Genomic DNA, 8,419 nt, shown 5'->3' with positions numbered 1-8,419 from the left:
TTAGCTCAGATACCGTTCCATAAACCCAATATGTAATAGACAAGACCTACTCCTTGCTCAGTGAACGGGACTCAACACCCCCTATTCACCGCCCAAGAATATATCTGACTAGTAAGAATCTTAAAACCTATGTGTTGATATCTCTCTGTAAGGGAGTCAAGTGGGTGTAAAGCGGCATAAACACAGCAGTGAAAAGTAGCTAAACCCCATTATAAAAATCAATTACTTTTAAAAACCCGTGAAGCAAAGACAGTGAAAGAGAGAGAAATTCTTACAAAATTCGTTCAGGGGCTGTGATGCCACCTGGATCGACCATATCTAGACCCACAGCTGATTGAGACATAAGGGTGGACACTCCTGGGGCTGAGAGGTTTGGTGAGGTTGGGTGAGCAAACGCAGACCCTTTAAAGTAATACTGCGTGGTACCCATCCCATGGGTCCCAAATCTCCAGGTTCAAGGGCACCTTCCTACATCGAAAACATGCATGAGAAACCCAGAAGATGGTACACCGTGTGATCGGGAAAGGTTTCTAAAACGCACCTCATTTCTCATCTCCTTGTGCTCGGGTTCGCCATTCCAGCCGCTTTCCTAGCAATCTCCCTCTTGGAGAATCAGCACCTTTAACCTCCTGTTCCGTACAGGTTGCAATTTGTCCTGAGGAGGAACGGGAAGAGGGGGAACCAATGAGAGACTAGTTCTAGGTCTTGGGACAGGCACAGGTCACTCTATTTTCCCAACAGGAAGAAGAATTAACCACAGGCTCAGCCTGCCGCCCGGAAGGAGAATAGGGCCTGAAGCAATCCTGCGCTTTTGCGGCCAGCTCCCAAGAAAGCGAGTTGAAAAATGGAGCTCAGGGGCACTGCAATTCACAAACCTGCAGAGTTATAAATGATAACTCTCGTCCACAAATATACTGAGGAAAGGCAACGAAGAGGATTTGAAAGCAAGGCAGAATTGCAGGAAACAGATTTCAGGAGGGAGATTCGAATTGCCTTTAAAGCACAGGAAAAGCGGCAAAACCTCGACAATGATGCCCTTGGCCAAAAAGGGCGTATGCGTTTTTTCCTGAATATATTCAGGAAAAAACGCATACGCCCTTTTTGGCCAAGCAAGCAACCTGGAAAGGCAAATCAGCGCTACAAAGAAGACTCGCTTCCCATTGGTCAAAAGGGCCATGCTGAAAAAAGTGTCAAAACCAGAAATGCAGGACAGGCCATGGAGAAACGGGAGCCTTGCTACGCTGATGGGCGGGATGTAAATTGCCCACAGCCACTCTGGAGAGGTGTACGGTGTGTCTTGAAACATCTAAAAAACTCAGCTTAGAGAGCATAGGGCACTTCCACTCATGGGCGTATAAATTGGGAAAACTAAAAATCAGCAAGACACAGGCACCCCAAATTTTAGGGCTGCTCTGTTGACAAGAACCTCCACTTCGTTACACCTTAAATATCCCAGGAAAGAGAAAAATGGATAAAGAAGTTGTGGTCCTTATGTACAATGGAATATCACTCAGCCATGAAATCTACGTCATAAGGCTCATAGCAGCATGAAGAGTGAATTTAGGTACGACGATTCTACGTGAAATAAGTCACACAAAAAAGTCACTTATCATAAGATATCACTTATAGAGGGAATGTAAAAACCGCTACACCTGAACTAAATTACAAAACAGAAGAGAGTCACACGTTTAGAAAACACACTATGGCTGCTTAACGGGAAAGGTGAGGTGGGGTGATGCATAAAACCAGGGTTTCAAATTAGCTCAGATACCGTTCCATAAACCCAATATGTAATAGACAAGACCTACTCCTTGCTCAGTGAACGGGACTCAACACCCCCTATTCACCGCCCAAGAATATATCTGACTAGTAAGAATCTTAAAACCTATGTGTTGATATCTCTCTGTAAGGGAGTCAAGTGGGTGTAAAGCGGCATAAACACAGCAGTGAAAAGCAGCTAAACCCCATTATAAAAATCAATTACTTTTAAAAACCCGTGAAGCAAAGACAGTGAAAGAGAGAGAAATTCTTACAAAATTCGTTCAGGGGCTGTGATGCCACCTGGATCGACCATATCTAGACCCACAGCTGATTGAGACATAAGGGTGGACACTCCTGGGGCTGAGAGGTTTGCTGAGGTTGGGTGAGCAAACGCAGACCCTTTAAAGTAATACTGCGTGGTACCCATCCCATGGGTCCCAAATCTCCAGGTGCAAGGGCACCTTCCTACATCGAAAACATGCATGAGAAACCCAGAAGATGGTACACCGTGTGATCGGGAAAGGTTTCTAAAACGCACCTCATTTCTCATCTCCTTGTGCTCGGGTTCGCCATTCCAGCCGCTTTCCTAGCAATCTCCCTCCTTGGAGAATCAGCACCTTTAACCTCCTTTTCCGTACAGGTTGCAATTTGTCCTGAGGAGGAACGGGAAGAGGGGGAACCAATGAGAGACTAGCTCTAGGTCTTGGGACAGGCACAGCTCACTCTATTTTCCCAACAGGAAGAAGAATTAACCACAGGCACAGCCTGCCGCCCGGAAGGAGAATAGGGCCTGAAGCAAACCTGCGCTTTTGCGGCCAGCTCCCAAGAAAGCGAGTTGAAAAATGAAGCTCAGGGGCACTGCAATTCACAAACCTGCAGAGTTATAAATGATAACTCTCGTCCACAAATATACTGAGGGAAGGCAACGAAGAGGATTTGAAAACAAGGCAGAATTGCAGGAAACAGTTTTCAGGAGGGAGATTCGAATCGCCTTTAAAGCACAGGAAAAGCGGCAAAACCTCGACAATGATGCCCTTGGCCAAAAAGGGCGTATGCGTTTTTTCCTGAATATATTCAGGAAAAAACGCATACGCCCTTTTTGGCCAACCAAGCAACCTGCAAAGGCAAATCAGCGCTACAAAGAAGTCTCGCTTCCCATCGGTCAAAAGGGCCATGCTGAATAAAGTGTCAAAACCAGAAATGCAGGACAGGCCATGGAGAAACGGGAGCCTTGCTACGCTGATGGGCGGGATGTAAATTGCCAACAGCCACTCTGGAGAGGTGTACGGTGTGTCTTGAAACATCTAAAAAACTCAGCTTAGAGAGCATAGGGCACTTCCACTCATGGGCGTATAAACTGGGAAAACTAAAAATCAGCAAGACACAGGCACCCCAAAGTTTAGGGCTGCTCTGTTGACAAGAACCTCCACTTCGTTACACCTTAAATATCCCAGGAAAAAGAAAAATGGATAAAGAAGTTGTGGTCCTTATGTACAATGGAATATCACTCAGCCATGAAATCTACGTCATAAGGCTCGTAGCAGCATGATGATTGGATTTAGGTACGACGATTTTACGTGAAATAAGTCACACAGAAAAAGACACTTATCATAAGATATCACTTATAGAGGGAATGTAAAAACCGCTACACTTGAACTGAATTACAAAACAGAAGAGAGTCACACGTTTAGAAAACACACTATGGCCGCTTAACGGGAAAGGTGAGGTGGGGTGATGCATAAAACCAGTGTTTCAAATTAGCTCAGATACCGTTCCATTAACCCAATATGTGATAGACAAGACCTACTCCTTGCTCAGTGAACGGGACTCAACACCCCCTATACACCGCCCAAGAATATATCTGACTAGTAAGAATCTTAAAACCTATGTGTTGATATCTCTCTGTAAGGGAGTCAAGTGGGTGTAAAGTGGCATAAACACAGCAGTGAAAAGCAGCTAAACCCCATTATAAAAATCAATTACTTTTAAAAACCCGTGAAGCAAAGACAGTGAAAGAGAGAGAAATTCTTACAAAATTCGTTCAGGGGCTGTGATGCCACCTGGATTGACCATATCTAGACCCACAGCTGATTGAGACATAAGGGTGGACACGTTTGGGGCTGAGAGGTTTGGTGAGGTTGGGTGAGCAAACGCAGACCCTTTAAAGTAATACTGCGTGGTACCCATCCCATGGGTCCCAAATCTCCAGGTTCAAGGGCATCTTCCTACATCGAAAACATGCATGGGAAACCCAGAAGATGGTACACCGTGTGATCGGGAAAGGTTTCTAAAACGCACCTTATTTCTCATCTCCTTGTGCTCGGGTTCGCCGTTCCAGCCGCTTTCCTAGCAATCTCCCTCCTTGGAGAATCAGCACCTTTAACCTCCTGTTCCGTACAGGTTGCAATTTGTCCTGAGGAGGAACGGGAAGAGGGGGAACCAATGAGAGACTAGCTCTATGTCTTGGGACAGGCACAGCTCACTCTATTTTCCCGTCAGGAAGAAGAATTAACCACAGGCTCAGCCTGACGCCCGGAAGGAGAATAGGGCCTGAAGCAATCCTGCGCTTTTGCGGCCAGCTCCCAAGAAAGCGAGTTGAAAAATGGAGCTCAGGGGCACTGCAATTCACAAACCTGCAGAGTTATAAATGATAACTCTCGTCCACAAATATACTGAGGGAAGGCAACGAAGAGGATTTGAAAGCAAGGCAGAATTGCAGGAAACAGGTTTCAGGAGGGAGATTCGAATCGCCTTTAAAGCACAGGAAAAGCGGCAAAACCTCGACAATGATGCCCTTGGCCAAAAAGGGCGTATGCGTTTTTTCCTGAATATATTCAGGAAAAAACGCATACGCCCTTTTTGGCCAACCAAGCAACGTGCAAAGGCAAATCAGCGCTACAAAGAAGTCTCGCTTCCCATCGGTCAAAAGGGCCATGCTGAATAAAGTGTCAAAACCAGAAATGCAGGACAGGCCATGGAGAAACGGGAGCCTTGCTACGCTGATGGGCGGGATGTAAATTGCCAACAGCCACTCTGGAGAGGTGTACGGTGTGTCTTGAAACATCTAAAAAACTCAGCTTAGAGAGCATAGGGCACTTCCACTCATGGGCGTAAAAACTGGGAAAATTAAAAATCAGCAAGACACAGGCACCCCAAAGTTTAGGGCTGCTCTGTTGACAAGAACCTCCAATTCGTTACACCTTAAATATCCCAGGAAAGAGAAAAATGGATAAAGAAGTTCTGGTCCTTATGTACAATGGAATATCACTCAGCCATGAAATCTACGTCATAAGGCTCGTAGCAGCATGATGAGTGGATTTAGGTACGAGGATTCTACGTGAAATAAGTCACACAGAAAAAGACACTTATCATAAGATATCACATATAGAGGGAATGTAGAAACCGCTACACTTGAACTAAATTACAAAACAGAAGAGAGTCACACGTTTAGAAAACACACTATGGCTGCTTAACGGGAAAGGTGAGGTGGGGTGATGCATAAAACCAGGGTTTCAAATTAGCTCAGATACCGTTCCATAAACCCAATATGTAATAGACAAGACCTACTACTTGCTCAGTGAACGGGACTCAACACCCCCTATTCACCGCCCAAGAATATATCTGACTAGTAAGAATCTTAAAACCTATGTGTTGATATCTCTCTGTAAGGGAGTCAAGTGGGTGTAAAGCGGCATAAACACAGCAGTGAAAAGCAGCTAAACCCCATTATAAAAATCAATTACTTTTAAAAACCCGTGAAGCAAAGACAGTGAAAGAGAGAGAAATTCTTACAAAATTCGTTCAGGGGCTGTGATGCCACCTGGATCGACCATATCTAGACCCACAGCTGACTGAGACATAAGGGTGAACACTCCTGGGGCTGAGAGGTTTGGTGAGGTTGTGTGAGCAAACGCAGACCCTTTATAGTAATACTGCGTGTTACCCATCCCATGGGTCCCAAATCTCCAGGTTCAAGGGCACCTTCCTACATCGAAAACATGCATGAGAAACCCAGAAGATGGTACACCGTGTGATCGGGAAAGGTTTCTAAAACGCACCTCATTTCTCATCTCCTTGTGCTCGGGTTCGCCATTCCAGCCGCTTTCCTAGCAATCTCCCTCCTTGGAGAATCAGCACCTTTAACCTCCTGTTCCGTACAGGTTGCAATTTGTCCTGAGGAGGAACGGGAAGAGGGGGAACCAATGAGAGAGTAGCTCTAGGTCTTGGGACAGGCACAGCTCACTCTATTTTCCCATCAGGAAGAAGAATTAACCACAGGCTCAGCCTGCCGCCCGGAAGGAGAATAGGGCCTGAAGCAATCCTGCGCTTTTGCGGCCAGCTCCCAAGAAAGCGAGTTGAAAAATGGAGCTCAGGGGCACTGCAATTCACAAACCTGCAGAGTTATAAATGATAACTCTCGTCCACAAATATACTGAGGGAAGGCAACGAAGAGGATTTGAAAGCAAGGCAGAATTGCAGGAAACAGGTTTCAGGAGGGAGATTCGAATTGCCTTTAAAGCACAGGAAAAGCGGCAAAACCTCGACAATGATGCCCTTGGCCAAAAAGGGCGTATGCGTTTTTTCCTGAATATATTCAGGAAAAAACGCATACGCCCTTTTTGGCCAACCAAGCAACCTGCAAAGGCAAATCAGCGCTACAAAGAAGTCTCGCTTCCCATCGGTCAAAAGGGCCATGCTGAATAAAGTGTCAAAACCAGAAATGCAGGACAGGCCATGGAGAAACGGGAGCCTTGCTACGCTGATGGGCGGGATGTAAATTGCCAACAGCCATTCTGGAGAGGTGTACGGTGTGTCTTGAAACATCTAAAAACCTCAGCTTAGAGAGCATAGGGCACTTCCACTCATGGGCGTATAAACTGGGAAAACTAAAAATCAGCAAGACACAGGCACCCCAAAGTTTAGGGCTGCTCTGCTGACAAGAACCTCCACTTCGTTACACCTTAAATATCCCAGGAAAGAGAAAAATGGATAAAGAAGTTGTGGTCCTTATGTACAATGGAATATCACTCAGCCATGAAATCTACGTCATAAGGCTCGTAGCAGCATGATGAGTGGATTTAGGTACGACGATTCTACGTGAAATAAGTCACACAGAAAAAGACACTTATCATAAGATATCACTTATAGAGGGAATGTAAAAACCGCTACACTTGAACTGCATTACAAAACAGAAGAGAGTCACACGTTTAGAAAACACACTATGGCTGCTTAACGGGAAAGGTGAGGTGGGGTGATGCATAAAACAAGGGTTTCAAATTAGCTCAGATACCGTTCCATAAACCCAATATGTAATAGACAAGACCTACTCCTTGCTCAGTGGACGGGACTCAACACCCCCTATTCACCGCCCAAGAATATATCTGACTAGTAAGAATCTTAAAACCTATGTGTTGATATCTCTCTGTAAGGGAGTCAAGTGGGTGTAAAGCGGCATAAACCCAGCAGTGAAAAGCAGCTAAACCCCATTATAAAAATCAATTACTTTTAAAAACCCGTGAAGCAAAGACAGTGAAAGAGAGAGAAATTCTTACAAAATTCGTTCAGGGGCTGTGATGCCACCTGGATCGACCATATCTAGACCCACAGCTGATTGAGACATAAGGGTGGACACTCCTGGGGCTGAGAGGTTTGGTGAGGTTGGGTGAGCAAACGCAGACCCTTTAAAGTAATACTGCGTGGTACCCATCCCATGGGTCCCAAATCTCCAGGTTCAAGGGCACCTTCCTACATCGAAAACATGCATGAGAAACCCAGAAGATGGTACACCGTGTGATCGGGAAAGGTTTCTAAAACGCACCTCATTTCTCATCTCCTTGTGCTCGGGTTCGCCATTCCAGCCGCTTTCCTAGCAATCTCCCTCCTTGGAGAATCAGCACCTTTAACCTCCTGTTCCGTACAGGTTGCAATTTGTCCTGAGGAGGAACGGGAAGAGGGGGAACCAATGAGAGACTAGCTCTATGTCTTGGGACAGGCACAGCTCACTCTATTTTCCCGTCAGAAGAAGAATTAACCACAGGCTCAGCCTGCCGCCTGGAAGGAGAATAGGGCCTGAAGCAATCCTGCGCTTTTGCGGCCAGCTCCCAAGAAAGCGAGTTGAAAAATGAAGCTCAGGGGCACTGCAATTCACAAACCTGCAGAGTTATAAATGATAACTCTCGTCCACAAATATACTGAGGGAAGGCAAAGAAGAGGATTTGAAAACAAGGCAGAATTGCAGGAAACAGGTTTCAGGAGGGAGATTCGAATCGCATTTAAAGCACAGGAAAAGCGGCAAAACCTCGACAATGATGCCCTTGGCCAAAAAGGGCGTATGCGTTTTTTCCTGAATATATTCAGGAAAAAACGCATAAGCCCTTTTTGGCCAACCAAGCAACCTGCAAAGGCAAATCAGCGCTACAAAGAAGTCTCGCTTCCCATCGGTCAAAAGGGCCATGCTGAATAAAGTGTCAAAACCAGAAATGCAGGACAGGCCATGGAGAAACGGGAGCCTTGCTACGCTGATGGGCGGGATGTAAATTGCCAACAGCCACTCTGGAGAGGTGTACGGTGTGTCTTGAAACATCTAAAAAACTCAGCTTAGAGAGCATAGGGCACTTCCACTCATGGGCGTATAAACTGGGAAAACTAAAAATCAGCA

Source organism: Eschrichtius robustus, chromosome 9 (genome assembly GCF_028021215.1).
Source record: "Eschrichtius robustus isolate mEscRob2 chromosome 9, mEscRob2.pri, whole genome shotgun sequence".
Classification (NCBI taxonomy): domain Eukaryota; kingdom Metazoa; phylum Chordata; class Mammalia; order Artiodactyla; family Eschrichtiidae; genus Eschrichtius; species Eschrichtius robustus.
This window is presented reverse-complemented; position numbering follows the sequence as displayed.